This window comes from Indicator indicator, chromosome 15 (genome assembly GCF_027791375.1).
Source record: "Indicator indicator isolate 239-I01 chromosome 15, UM_Iind_1.1, whole genome shotgun sequence".
NCBI classification, from domain to species: Eukaryota; Metazoa; Chordata; class Aves; order Piciformes; family Indicatoridae; genus Indicator; species Indicator indicator.
Genome location: NC_072024.1, coordinates 15,779,441 through 15,795,092, shown reverse-complemented (window position 1 = coordinate 15,795,092; position 15,652 = coordinate 15,779,441).

The following is a 15,652-nucleotide window of genomic DNA, read 5'->3' as shown; positions in this document are numbered from 1 at the left end:
TATATTTTGATCATGAAGATTAGATTATTTTCTTGCTAACTTTTTTTTTTTGAGGGATTTAGATTTTTTTTTTTTCATTTTATAGTGATTTAATACACCAGGAATATAAAGCAATCCTTAGAAATAAAATAAGTGTTTTTGCTTAATAGTTGCATCCTCTAATTAATTGTAAGTTTAGTTTAAAACCAATTCACATTGATACTCTCTTCATGGTAATTTATTCATATTGATTTCACAGTTTTTCAAAAGACTAAAAACAGAGACAGGGAATTGCTATCACAACATGGCCTATACTTGTTTGTATTATTTCTCAAACTAACATTAAGACTATATTGTTTAAATAACTCTTGTGTAATTCTGAATTCCTGGAGGTGTAGTTTGTATTCATAAGTGTGTATGTGCACCTATACATCTGTGTGCAGTGCACAGTGAGATATCCAAGGCAGCATCCCAAATGTCTGAATAAGCAGTAGATTTTATAGCTACTTTATTTTTACTAGCTTGAATGTTTGATTTTAAAACAGCTAATGAATTTGTCATATTGATAAAGGCATTTTCCTTTTAAGTGGCTATTTTGTGTCCATAGGGAAATACATGAAGTTGCCAGGGTAAGCATGAATTTTCCTGAAGGATGATTAAATACCTATAGTTCCATAGATATACGGCTGTGCATGGGGTGAAAAGGATTCTGTGTGGCCATTTTGACAAAGTCCAGGACAAATGGCATCCAGTATTCCATGGAAGCCTGTAATTAGATATATAATGACTGGCTCTTAGGGTCTCTTGTCAGACAGGTGAAGGTGTTACTGGGAAAGTGCTCTAATATAATCCCTAGACGCAGTCTGCTTGGATTTGCTTTCCCCCAACTAATCTAATTTGCTCATACTTCATTCTACCACAGTCAGGATGAACGTGGTCATCTTTGTGATACAGAGTGGCCTCAGGAACTGCTGTGGTGCTTTGCAAGGGTACAGACTTTCTGTGATGAGCACCTTGTGATTTCTCTTTCAAGCTTGTATTACACACATAGGAATCACTTTCATATATTGCAGTATTCTATTGCTTCTAGGCAAAAAGTAAAGACAACACTAAAAGTGCCTCTGTGTTGAAGATTGAAAGGCAGAAACTGTGAACCTTAAATGTGTCTAAATATACATCACATAGTTTTATACTAATGAGAGTATACAGGAGTGACTCTGTTCTCTTTACCTTTACCTGCCATCCAATAATATTGAAAATTGGGGTTACAGACCCAAGCTCACTTTTTCAGTAGTATCAGTTACTTTGAAAACTGTGCTTAGATTCAAGTAAGATGGGATTCAAGGACCTAGGCAAAGTAAAAGTATTTTATTATTGAGGAAAATTCAGATGGCCCTTTAGAGCTGAAATGAATTCTTCTGCTGAAAATAGCAGAGGCTTTTGTCTAATTGTCTTCAAATAGCTTAGTTCTGCACAGGTAGAAACTAATTTACTGTTTTGTTCAAACCTAAACCAGCAATGGAACTGTTTCCTATGTTCTTTTCAATGTTTCTTTCCCTCCCCCTCCTTTCTTATGAGTGTTGGAAATGTTTTTGGCTGCTGCTAAGCCGTGGATGACACTGATAAAACCTGGCCATTTTCAATGAAATAGAACAAGGTCAATTTGAATGTGGAATACCTTTATGTTAGTCAAAATGCTCAGGGACAGAGGAGAAGAGAAGGGGAAAGGAGAGAGAGAGACTGGGTGTTGGAACAAGTTCAGGTACTTTGTTTCCAGGGGAAGTTCAATAGCTCTGTAAATCTAAAATTAGAGATGTGCTATATTGAGAAATTAGCAGTAAGGAAGGTGGGCAATCTTTCTGAGACATCTAACGAAACTATAATAAAATGATTTGCCAAGGTCAAATGCCTTGATTTAATGCTGCTTGAAATATCTCTAAAATACTTTAGTAAAGCTGTGTGCAAATCTGAAGTCCTATAGTCAAGGTTTTACTGTGAAATAGAAGATGATAAATCAGTGGGACGAAGCACATGACAAAGAATATCTATAGATCCTAGTAATGGCTTTTTAAGGCTGGAACATCTAGTAAGCACGAGAAGGACTTGATAAAAAGAAACCTTGTCAATAATTGTTTTCAGTTTCCCAGCTGTTTTTGCATGATTAGCTCCAATGCCTATTACTTTCAAATGATTTCAAATGTTTTGGACTGAACCTGAAACATGCTGATGCGGCACTTCAATGAACTCTGTCACAGGTATTCATGCATTTAAATGCAGGCTTTTTACCAAGTAGCTTCCACTTGTCTTCACTCTTAAGGTCTCTCTGTGTTCTCTCTAATGACATTTGGTAGGTGTAGGCCTCTAACGCTACAGTTTGTGTTATTTCCCAAGGAAGCAAACACTACATAACCTTGTGTAAGAATCTGAGAGTGACCTGATATAGCATGTGCACCCCTTTCACCTGGTTCGTTCACATCAATCCCTTGCTCACTTCAGAGCCTTGATCAAATCTGTTATCAGTGTTTGTATGAAACTACCTGAATATCATATTTTCACAAATATTTTCCACAGATAGGTTCAAATTACAACCACTGTTACTATAGGTCTCTTGTGTTTTACAAAGTGGGTAAAACTAACTGTGATTTAATAAGATTTTTCTTTCCTAATGCATCAGTTTGTACAGAGAAAGTTCCCACCTACGCATCTTTTCTTTTTGCCTTAAGGAATTTAGCAGCAAATCTAGTACACATTCAAACAGCACTAGAGATGAATGCTTTAGTGATTTCTATTCTGGTCACATCATAAATAATCCTGTGAATGCTTGTTCCAATATATAGTAAAGGCGTTTAGGAAAAACGCACACAACTGTGTTGAGTGGAGTTGATCCGGGATCACTAAAGTACTATTAAACCACCATGTTTGTAGTTCCTTCCCATTCTAAAATTTTGCCATTAGCTATAACCATGAGGGAGATTTCTAAAACTAACTGACGTATAATAATGAGCACTGTTATTTCTTTGCATTAAATAGCCATTTCCTTTTCTGGATCTCACAGACTGTTACAAAAATTATTGTATTTATAAACGATAATGGAAAATGGGTATTAATAAAAATATTAATAACTTTTTATTAATATGAAAAAAAATTGCAAAAAATGTATTAAGTAGGTCTAATGCACAGTTAGAATATCTGTTTCCAATGGGAATGTACAGTATTTAGGCAACTATAACAATTTTCTGCAAACCGGGAGGAAATAACATGGAAAGAAAGAATCCCTGGGAGTGAAATGGTGCTCAGCCACAGCGGGGGGAGTCTTGACAAGAACCATTAAGCCAAAGAGGCAATTAATTAATTACTCGTGGCTGATTCCACCCAAGTGGGGAATGCTGCTGCTCTGTATTAGCTGTTGAGGCTTTTGGGGCACTCTCATGTGCCAGGCATGGCAAGCTGCTGGCAGGAAGGCCATCAGCCGACGGCAGGCAGTTTTTGACGCTTATTGCGATGAACACTTGCTTTGTCCTGGGTAAACTGAGGCATGGCAAAAATTCTAGTTGCAAGGGGAAGCAAGGCTTGGCTTCAGCTCCTAAGCTTGTGGCTTCTCCAGCTTGCAGCATGTAGGCTCGTGGCTTGTATTCCAGGCTCCAGACTGGGCAACCTGGGGAGAGGCAGGGCAACTTGAGGTATCTTCAAGCAAGGTGGGTCCAAGAAGGTGATTCAAGCAAGGCATAAACAAGGCAAGGTGACTGGAAATTGGCCTGTATATATATGTCACCTGAGATTTAATTGGGCCAATAGGGCAGCTGAAGCCAGCACAGTTACCCAGTGAAAAGGGATTCTGCCAGGCTGTGGCCATAAAAGGCAGAAACATAAGCCTGGTCAGGGAAGAGCAGTAGCCAGTACACGTGCACTTACCCCAGAAGGAGTCTTGTTTACCAGACACTCATGGTCCTGTCCCCTTTGTTCCTTTTCCTGTGTTACCCTGACTTTCTGCAGGAAGGAGGGGGAGAGAGAGGGACCACGTTTAGACACATCAGGGTCTGTCTGGGTTTTGTGCTGGGCTTGTTTGGCCCTACCATGACATAGACTTATATTAATTTTATCTATTGCCTCTGTCTTGCAAGCACGTACAGAAACCATGAACTGAAACACCAAATCAGAATCGAAGGCTTGAACACATTTAGAGAGGACAAACGCTGTAAGAAGAACCAGAAACAAGGAGCAGAACAATGGAAGTCTGAGTACCTTTGGAAGGTGGTGTCAGCAATGAATTGTTTTCAGTGAGTTCATTTGCAGACAGTATTGTTTTGTCAAACACATTAGCAGTTGTTCCATGAGTTGAGCATGTTGTGCCTGTCTGAATGGGCTATCTTGGGAGTTTTCTGTGTTGCACTCAACGCCTCAATACTTTATCTGTGGACATATGTGTCACATCAGACTTTCTCAAAGGTTAGGACAACGTTAAGGCTGACAATACAGCCCTTCTCTCTTTTACATAGTTTGTTAACCGTTATAGATTTCCCACCTACATCATGTATCTTTGTCAACTGGCACTGCATGAGAACTGGACCTAGTTGCTTAGTTTCTTCTTACATTTTGTGCCACAATGGCTACTTTTAAAGGGTGATTGAAAGCTAACTGAGAGATAAGTAGCTACTGTCAGTGAACTTGTATTTGCCATATGGTGAGTCTAATTGAAAACAGCTGAAAATGACAGATCTAGACCATAATGAACCTGCATGAACTTCCTTGTTACAATCTTCATAACCCCTCAAAAACTGTTTGGCTTAGATCAGAATCCCTTAGGGACTGTCTTTCCTCTCCTGCCTATAACTTTCCTGCTGAATCATGGAAGTGCTTGTTCTCTGACTTACCAGTAAATACCCTTTGAGTCTCTAAAATGACCCATGAGACCTTTTTGTTCTTCCTTTCTAGAACTATCATATGGTATGTTTGCTCTGAAAGTCTAAGTCCTCTTCCAGGTGGTTATGTAGTTACTCCCTTGGAATTCTGATATGATAAGCTTGTCTTGCAATTAGTAGTAATTACTTGCACAGTGGTTTGTTGGAGTGCATAATGGTTAAGATTTAAGAACTGAAGTTAGACTTCTTTTGTTTACAGTAATCTCCCTTGTCTCACTTTGGAGATAAGTGTGTTCCACTCACTTTTGTAATGTTTACAGTCTGACACAGGCATGTCTGAATTCCAAGTGTTGGAAAATTTTAGTAATGTAATGTTAAAGTCATCACAAGACTTTCAATTTAGGTGATGCAGGAAGCAGCTTCTCTCCCCTCATCCCCTCTGCTAGTTATGTCTCCTCTCAAAAAAGATCTCTTCTTGTTTGGGTCGTAGTGAGGTGGCAGTTCAGCTTGGTTTGCTGCATTATTGTTATGTTCAATTATTTTCCTCTAACTCTGTGTACTGCTGAGTCATCCTGTCTCATCTACTAGTGTATTTACTTGTGATCAGGTGGTCCAGTGACCTTGATACCTAAAACAAACAAACAAAAAAAAACCCAAAAATTATTTTGTGTTGCTGCAGGAAATATAAAGTTAAATGAAAGTTAAAGCTTCTTCAAAACAAAGCTGTGATTCACTTACTTGAGCAATGTAGTCTGGACAAGGAAAAGGATTTGAAAACAAAAAAGATGTAATAACACCTTGCTTATGCCTGACTTTTCACTCCAGTCCTGAGATAAATATGACTTACCTTTGGCATCCCTTGCCCAGTTCTCCTGAGGACCAAATCACAATCTGCTTGCTGCAGACTCTGTTAGATTGCTGCAGCTGACAGCTGCAGAACTCGAGACTGGCCATCAAGCCAACAACAGTGAGTTTGCAGGCATGCTTATGCTCTGTATATCTTATGCAATCTTAAAACAAAAATCTGTGGGCAGATGATGCTGGTGGTGACTGAGTTTACATGTATCCACTTTTAGCTGTCAGCTAACCTGCATATCTATGCACTTTATGACTCTATTAAAAAAAAAAAAAGTGATGCTGGTTTTGTCTTGTTTTCCCCCAGCCCTTGCATTGTCATTGCTTTATTTCCTGTTAAATGAGATTACAGGGGTGGTGAGAGAGGAGGCAAATAGGAAAAGTAAGATTTCTTAAATTAGGAAAATAACCTTAGGAGTATATGCCAACGTATGTCACTGTCTTAATATCAAAAATGGAAATGCCATGTGCAGACACTTCTGCCAGTACAGTGATGTATGGGCTAGTCTTCTCTGTACCATGCACTGAATTGTACGAATAGGAATCAAAGTATGATTGTTTTTAATTCGCTAAGGAAACTGTCCAGTTCTGTTCATCAGTTAGTAAGATGAAAAATCATCTTTAAGGCTTCTTGGGTACGTGAACTTTTCTTCATGGCCATTATGTACAAGAGCTTATAAAGCTCTGTGCTAGTAAAAATATAATTTAATATAATATAAATATAATTGAATATAATATAAATGTAACTTTTTCATAAATGTCATAATTTAATTTCACTAGCATTTTGGAGGAAAGAGGCTTTAGTCTAGGATATGGTAAGGTGAAACTACCAGTCAAACTCTAGTATGTGTTTAACATATAATATTTTGTGTTGGAAAACACCTTTAAAGGATATCTAGTCCACTTACTTGCTTCCAGTTCTGGCTAAAACTGAGAAGGAAGCTGCTAAATGAAGAATTCATAGAAGCGAAGAAAAGAAGACTATTTGATGTATACAACTTGAGGATTTGCTTTGATAACATTTCAGTTAGATTCTCTCTTTAATGCCTGTAGGCTTCTTCCCTCAACTGTAGCTAGAGTAACAAATTAATATTCTTCTACCTGGGACACTATGGTATAGTTGTTCTCTGCATGAAGGGCAATAATGGTAGCAGTAGGTAACTTACGGCAACTGTTTTGTCATGATTTGCTGGTTTCAAGAGCAGCTGGTATAACATTGATAGTGAGACAATTCCTGGAGCAATAACAACACTGTATGCCTGTGTAGAAGGTTCTTGAAGGATCATGGGCAGGTTTTGGGAATTGGAAACTACCTACTGCTCTACAGAGCAAGGAAAAGCTGATTTCCACATGACCTAGAAACCAACACTATTAACAAACCTTACAATTAAAGTGCTTCTGCATCCACTTACCTCTCCTTTTGATACATGTACTTCTAATTTGATTGCTTTCTTTTCTTGTGAAATATCACTTTTTTCTTTATAATTTACTTATAAAAAATATTTCCATGCAAACTGTAGAAACCAAATGATTGCAAATAGTTTAAATGAATATGTCTTGATGAAACTTCATTTCACAGAAATGAAAGACTCCTTTAAAAATAAGATTGGTTTAAAGAAGCCTTTCAGCGGTGCTGAAATCTGCATAAACTTAAACAGTGATTGCAATCTTTATTTAAAAACAAGTGCACAAGCCTGTCCCCAATAGCCTTTGTTCAGGTTTTCCTGGCTTATCTGTTAATTTATTGATATATTTTTATTACATCGGAATTCTGTACTCGGTTACGATTGAAAAGCATATAAAACAATTGAGTTTCATAAAGAAAACCATTTTTTTTGCAGTCATCAATGAAGCACAAATATGATGCTCATCTGTAGGGGCTCCAGATGCCTGAGTAGTACTCATCAACCACTCAGGATCTTTCATCTCTTTTATAGATATTCTATGACTGAGGGAAAAAAAGTTTGAATACTTAGCCTGAAATCAACTGTGACATTGTGCGTATATCAAATAGTAGGTAAAAGCCCATCTGGAGTATAACCAGTCATTCCAAGAATTAGATTCAATAATTTTCTTCAGATGCATGGATTTTCTTGGATGGTTGTAATGGAGTTATCAAGTCCCCTCTTTGTAAGGATGATCTTCACTGCTTGTGATTCTGGAAGCATAAACCGCAAGATATTACTGGCTTTTCAATGATGAAATAGTAAGATATTTCTGTTCTACTTCAGGGCTGGAGTAGTTGTATGTGTGTATGCTGAAAGTATGGTGAGCTCTTGAAGGAAATTTTTGTTTGTTTGAAAAGACAACGAGATATCAATAATGAGTTGTAACTTGACAAGTGGAACCTTTATATTTAAAAATAACACAGCAAGTCCTGTAGTGGTGGAACCACTAGCAGCCTATTCATGAGACATCACATATTGTGGACAAGGATAATGCAGTCCCAGGTGCAGAAGTGACTTGCTAGTTTAATTCCATTGCTTCCCATTTCAGCTACCTATAAAACACACTTCAATCTTTTTCCTCTTTTAATGCATGAATGAAAGTCTATGGAGCAATGCTAACCAGAGCTGAATTTCTTTTTTTTTCCTTAAAGTGCAAGAGGGAAAGAAGTGGTATGGGCTGTAATTTTCTTTTAAAAGAAAGTAGGTTGAGAAGGTTACAATACACTCTTCTATTGTCACTCAAAAGCTAAGCTGTAACTGGGAGTTAGTGGAAAATCATGTTTTAGGTTGGCAAACACCGTTATCAGTTTGCCTAGGTATTGCATGTGGTTGTTTTTTTTCCCTGTATCATAATTAACATGTTGGGGACTTTGCACATAGCTATATTTTTATATACAAGCTTTTTTAAAAATTAAAACTAAAGTCCTCTGCAGTGCTAGTAGTCTGCATATCTTTATCTGACCTGGGAGATGCACACATCCACATGATTTGTTGGTGGGTTGACATCTTTACCCTACAGTACTTGAGAGAAATCTTGCCTTCTTAGAATTCTGTAAATAAAATTATCTTGTTTTGTTTAAAAACTTTTGAATTGCTGATAAAATGAGCTCTGTCAATCATTCATCTGTGACAAACAACAAATCCTGAGCAACGCAGCTAGACGTGAGGTGGTACCATGTGAAGCAGACTGTATTTGACACAAATGTAATAGCAGATGCTGAAAGTGTCTCTGTTTTGGTATTACCACAATGAAGCCATATTCTTATTCTTGTTGCCTGCAACTGACTTGCATTTAAATAGTTATTATAAGCATAATTTGTATCATGGTGAGGTATTCAATATACAATTGTCAGGTTCCTGCAGTATCCAGACATTTTTTGGTTTAATTGATGTTAATGTATTAATACTGCTAGAATGTTTACAGCTGCATGATAAAACTCTTACTGTCATTCTGTGCAATGATTCTGGTTTGTGTGTATTATGTTTTTTTGGTTCCATGTGTTACTTGCCAGTATTTTGAACTTGTTGGTCAAAATTACAAAGAGAAAGAAATGATGGAATGTCCTTTCAGACAACTTTTTGTTTGTCTGTTTGTGGTTTTTTGTTTGTATGGTTTGGTTTTGATGCAGTTAAACAGTATAATTTGTATTTAAGTGACTGGAGGTAAGAAAATCCTCAATCTGCACTCTGTCTTTCCAGGTATTCTATTTCAGTAGCATCATGCACATCTTATGTTTGGCTTTTTTCTTTACGAGATACCCATTTCTAGAATAACAGCTTCTGGAGCTATCACTTGCTCATGTTTTACTTCTTGAGGCTTGCTTATGTTTTCAAGTCCTCGTCTTGCCATAACTCACAAAATATAACAGAATAAATGTTATCTACAAATGTTCCAGATGAGGTTATAGAAAGCAGTCCTGAGGAAAAGGAGGAAAAGGCCTTGGGAATTCTGATGCATGAGAAGCTGCACATGAGCCAACAATGTGCATTTGCAGCTCACAAGGCAGATCATATCCTTGGATTCATCAAAAGCAGCATGGCCTGCGGATTGAGAGAGGTGATTCTGATGCTTTACTCCCGTGAGACTTTACCTGAAGTACCAAGTACAGCTCTGGTGCCCTCAACACAAGACGGACATGGACCTGATGGAGTGGATCCAGAGATGGGCTCCAAAGATGATTCAAGGGCTGGAACACCTCTCTACAGGAACAGGCTGAGGGAGCTGGGGTCCTTTAGCCCGGAGAAGACTCTGGGGAGACCTAATAGCAGCCTTCCAGTACCTGACTGGGACCTCCAAGAAGGCTGGAAAAGGACTATTTACAAAGGCCTGTGGTGATTGGAAGAGAGGTAATGATTTTTAAATTAAAGAACAGTAGAATTAGGTTGGACTTTAGGAGGAAGTTCTTTACTGTGAGGGTGGTAGAACACTGGAACAGGGTGTCCAGGTCAAGGTCAGGGGCAACGAGGCTCTGGGCAATGTGATCTAATGGAGTATGTCTCTGCTGACTGCAGAGGGGTTGGACTAGATGATGTTTGCAGGGCCCTTTCACCCAAGCCATTCTATGATTCTACATTATACATGATTTTATTGTTTCTTATGGAACACTTGTTCTGTAAATAGCTATTTGTTCTTTGACTGGAATGGGTGCTGTTCCAAACATTGCCAGTTCATTTGAGGTATACAGTAGAGCTTTAAGGGAAACTGGGTTACATCTTTAAATGTGTTAATGATTTCTATCTTAAGTGTGCAGACAATATTAAAACAAGAGCTGGGACTTGATGACCTCCCTAACGCAGCTGAGTTAACTGTTTACATGAAATAGATCTGCCATTAACTTCACTCTTCGTGAACTGGAAGTCATGGGTCACAGTACCCTGTATCTGCCCTGAGGAAAGAGAGAGAGGAAAAACATTGATAGTGAAGAACTGCTTTTAAATTCCTGCATCTTGTTGGAGGCAATCTAAAAAGAAATCTAAAATAGCCAAGTGCGCCATGAGAGCCATGGGGCCAAGGTTACTGAAGTGATGTATTTTGTCCATTACTTACACAGAAAATGAAGCCAAGGGAATTGGATGCTTGCCTTTTCTCTTCCGGTAGCAGTTTCGACTTCCTCTTATTCCTGCCTTTGTCTTGTACTCTGCAGAGGTTTGAAGGAATTGATTTAGGGACCAGAACCCCAGACACTGTCTTACTGATAGAAGGAGATGCTTTAACCCTGATGGGTGGCAAACCCTGGGAACAGAGCGCAGCTAGAAGGAAAACACAGACTGGTCAGCTCCCTAGAGGCCACTGTGACCTAAGGGAGTTATTCAGGGACCTGATAACAAGAACAAAGCAAAACTTAGGACAGAATTATGGAATCCCTTTATCTCTTGTTTGACGTTTGCTTAAGCCTTCTGAAAAATATATGCGTTCGTGTGATACTTTCTCTCTGTAGCCAATCATGAATTTACAACTGTAGTATGGACATACCAATGACCAATTACAAGCTGCTTTCTGATATTATGTTAACCTATATAAAGAAAAAGCTTTGTACAATAAATCGACACTTGGCTTGCATCAGGCCTCGTCCCGTCTCTCACATCACAGCAGAGGTTCTTCCCAGATGCAATGAGTCTGAATTTTCCTGTCTCCTGTTTTCAAAACAAGTGCGGTTCAGAAATGATCATACATGGTTATTTTTATCAAAGCTCTCTTTAATCTGAACTCAAAGGTAACTGTGCTGTAATACTGGGGCTAAACTATGTGATTCCACTGCACAAGTCTTTTTGAAGATGTGAATAAGTGAAAATGGGAGGAAATCAAGGGTAGGTTCATGTTTGGAGAGAGCAGCACTAGTTGTATTTCTTGAACTCCCAGATTTTCAGTTCCTTGCTCTTGAAATCTATATTGCTGATTTTTGTGCAGTTTTCAAGTCTACAAGGTGGTGATAAAAATTTCTGCCTGAGTAAAGGAATCATGATATTTTACAGTTTTGTCCCACCCTAAGTACTATATGAAAATAAATTAGTGCTATTAAAGTAAACCAGATTGCCTTTTTTATTGAACTTTCTGGCTAAAACCCTCATATACTCAATAGTTCCAATGTCCTTTTGAATGATTACATAAGCTCTGTATTTTGATGTGGCAAAATGAGTGGTTTTTCGTTTCAGGTGTTTCTTCAGTGGTATCAGCTGTTGGGAACAATTCAGGATAAATGTCAACCAACTCTCCTTGATCTAGAAAGGGGCACTAAGCCACCATTTAGATGGAGAAATGGAAGCTGTTCAGTTGTTGTTCTGTAGCAACTACAAGCATGTGCTTCAAATATTCTTCAGGCGTGAAGAGCTGTAGCTTCTGCTGCTTGCCTCTGCCCTTTGCTCCTTTTTTTTTTTCCTTAATTTTCTTTTGACTGTTATAAGCACACCACCTGGTCGATGCACTAGTTTGGAATTTAGTGACCTCTAGTAGCTTTTTATTTCAGTAATCCTCTTGTAAAATTAAGAAAAAGTTTCAAAATATGGTCCGATTACAAATGGAAAGTAGTGATTTTTATTTATATCTCTTCTCAATATCCTTTGCAATGAAGGTGTTAAAAATCTTCAGTGACAAACATGTATCAAGAATACAGTGGCTCTTAAAGCTTTTTCTAATAGTACAGATTGTTAGTGATTACTGAATTTTCTGGCTTCTGCTGCTTTGGATGATTTCTGCTTTCTCTGTGTTATTGGGGTCAACAGAAAATTATGGTGTCTTTCCTTTTGTGTTGCTGAACAAAGTGCTATGCTTCTTGACTTCTGAAATTAAACCATCCTGAATGTTTTTTTCACATCTTCTTTATTCACCTCCTTTTACACAGTAGCGTGAATTCCCATTAGAGAAAAGAACCTTAGTAACAGGCTTTCAACTTTGCAGTGCTTGTGAGGAAGTCATTAATGGAGGTATTTTTATATACTTCTTTCTATGACAGCCTTAAGCTGTAGCCACCAATAGCTTTTTGAATTTACTTGAACTCTTGTCTCTAGTTTTCATGGTTTTGATGAATGGATGCTGCCTTTAGAGTTTCTAAATATGTTGGACATATGAAAACATAGTCAAGGTCTCTTCTTAAGTAGAAAGAAAGAGTAAAGCACATAAATAAACCATCAGAGCATTGCTTCCAGAGATGTCACACCTGTTGTAGAATTAGCATTATGAAACCTCAGAACGTCAGACTGGTTTTGGAAAGATTCTTCCTAATGAAGAGGAGAAAAATAAGAAAGAAAAAATAATCACTTCAAAGAGTTCAATTGCCTGATTGAGTTGGGATGAAAAAATTACTTGATGCTTTGATCCTTCCATCAAATGAAACAACATGAAAAGGAGGGAGGAGGAGATGTGTGGCTTTGCAGAGTAGTGTTATGCTGTCTGCAAGTACCACTGAAGAAGCTGATTTGCTCTGGCAGACTGTGTCCACAAGAATTTTCAGCCACTATAGGGCTACAGGTTTTTTTGTTAAAAAATTTTTGGTGGTAGAATGTTAATGAATCCAGTAAGTGGTGGTTAGATAACTATTACTAGGGGAGTGGTTGTGGATTCAATGTTCTTCTACAAAGAATGAGGACTATCAACTCTGTAAGGCTTATTCCCAGTATAAAAAACATTTTTAGGTAAACAGACATTTGCCTACATATGCTGGGAATCTCTTATGCGTAGCTTTCATTGGGGAGGGAAAAGAATTAACCTAAAAGACCTACAGTCCATGAAAAAATCTGCCTAACAACTGGTGAGAGGGAAGGCTCTGGATTCAAGCATCTCAGACTGGATGTTGTAGATCCTCAGTTGCTTTTATGCACATCATGAATGACAAGTAGAGGATGTTGAGGATGTTGCAGAAGGACAGGGTATAGCAGGAACAGCAGTGTATGTTGGTTGGTAAAGGAATCCATCTGTGATGAGCGGCATTAGAAGCCTGCAACTGTCAAGGGAGAGGGGAGAGGAGTCGGGGCAGAGTGCAGAAATGCACAGAGCTGTTGGGAAAGAATCATGGACAATGAGCAGTGAAAATGCTTCCTCTTGCTTAGTTCTTGCAGCCTTCAGGAAAATGAGACTTTATACTGTCTCGCTAAAGATGGGCGGGACTGCATCAAGAAATATTTGGCTCTGTCATTAGTTTTGCCTGAAAACAATAATCTCCAGGATTTTGTACTTGTTCTCTGGCCAAGGAAGAGTTATTTCTGTTCTCTCATGTTGTGATTGTGAGTTGCCTTTGAAGCCAAGCTTTGCAGCTGACCTTTCAGATTTGAAGTTGGTGTCTTGTGTAGCAGAATACAACGCTCCATTTTCCAGGTAATACTAGAGCATTCAAGGTCTGCTTTTTCTATTTTGAGACTTCATTTTTCTAACCTTTCGTAAAGAGGGTATAAAAGGAGGAAAAAGAATTCATAGTGAATGCTTTTAAAGGTTCCAAATAAACAGCAATGCAAAATTATTTTTAATGTTTAGTCAACTCTAGGCACAATTGCATTCTTGTCAGCTTTATTGTATGCCTGTAATAAATAATTAAGTTGGATGCACTACTTCTGTACAAATTGGTGTAATGTATAAACAGCTGCTGTCTTTTATTTGGATCTTATTTGGCTTACTCCCCTTAGTGAAAATGCTGATGTAGAAACTGTCATCTCTGACCATAGCAGTGGTTCTTCTGCTCCACTACCTGCATCTGATAGTGATAAGTGTCAGCTGTTATGAAAAACAGAATAAAAAAGTGTACAGTGGGAATATATAGAATAAGTCCTATACTTGGGGAGAATTTCCAGTAAATATGGTGTGGTAGGAAACAAAAGAGAAGACCCTAGAGGGCTCAGTAGTGATGTGTTAGCAAACAATAAGGCATTGATAAAAAAAGTGAAATAACAGAGTTGGTAAAATAAATACTTCTTTGATTACGGTAATTTAAAAAACCAAAATAACAGTTAATTTTTAACTAAAACTAGTTCCATACTTAGTGAAACTTCCAATCAAAGTTGGGGTGCAAAATCAAGAGCCAAATCTTCAGTACTTTCTCAGAGGTAGGTCCTGTTACTATACAAATTTGCCTCACTGTAAAGTAAGCTAATAGATCTGTCGTTAGCTGCTCTGGAAACATCTCACCCTAACTCAGTCATTTGTCTGAAGGACATAGGTTTGAATAAATGTATTTTTCTGGGTTATGTGGATACAGGATGTATAGGACATGCATGTCTATTAGTGTTGGTCAATACAGTCTGGGGCTAGTGCTATTCAGATGTGTTTTGAATATGCTTTGATATTAATGAAAGTGGTTTGTATTGGTTTAGAAATAGATATTGACATTATGGAATGTTATTGGTGTAACATTTGAAATGAATTGAATAAAAATTATTACTCTGTTGGGTGGGAAATGCTGGCTGCTGGTTTTGAGTGAAAAACAATTGTAGTCAATTCTCATCAAGTAAGGCATGTGAAGTGTTAGATGCCTTTGAAAATTCTAGCAGATGTCTAACTCTGTTTAGGTGCTTGAACAACATTTCAGACTCTGGTCTGAAAATGCCTTAAACCCTCTGAATATATCACTAGAATTTTAATGGTACATTAATGCATGTACACAGATTATCTGGATTTTTTTTTTTTGTTTCTTTGTGGGGTTTGTTTTTGTTTTCTATAAATGCTGTAAACATTTTGCAAGACTTGCAGGATGGTTTACTTTCAAACAATGCAATATCACCAGAAACCTACTGCTCACTGAACTGACAAGAGGTCCTTCTTCATAGTATCATTTGTATATAAACACTTTTAAAAGCAATTTCTGATTTTACTTTCGCCATTGGTACCATCATCAACAGCTCTTGCTCCTTCTGTATGTTACCTGTCTAGGCTACATGTGCCTTCTTTGACTGAGTAGATCATTGTTTTGGTCATGATAGGAGCACATACATTAAAACCCCAGACTATTTTGTTCCATTGTCATCTCTTTCCTGAAGCCTTTTTTCTATGAGGCTATTTGCATTCTTGTTTCTTCAAGAAAAAGAAAT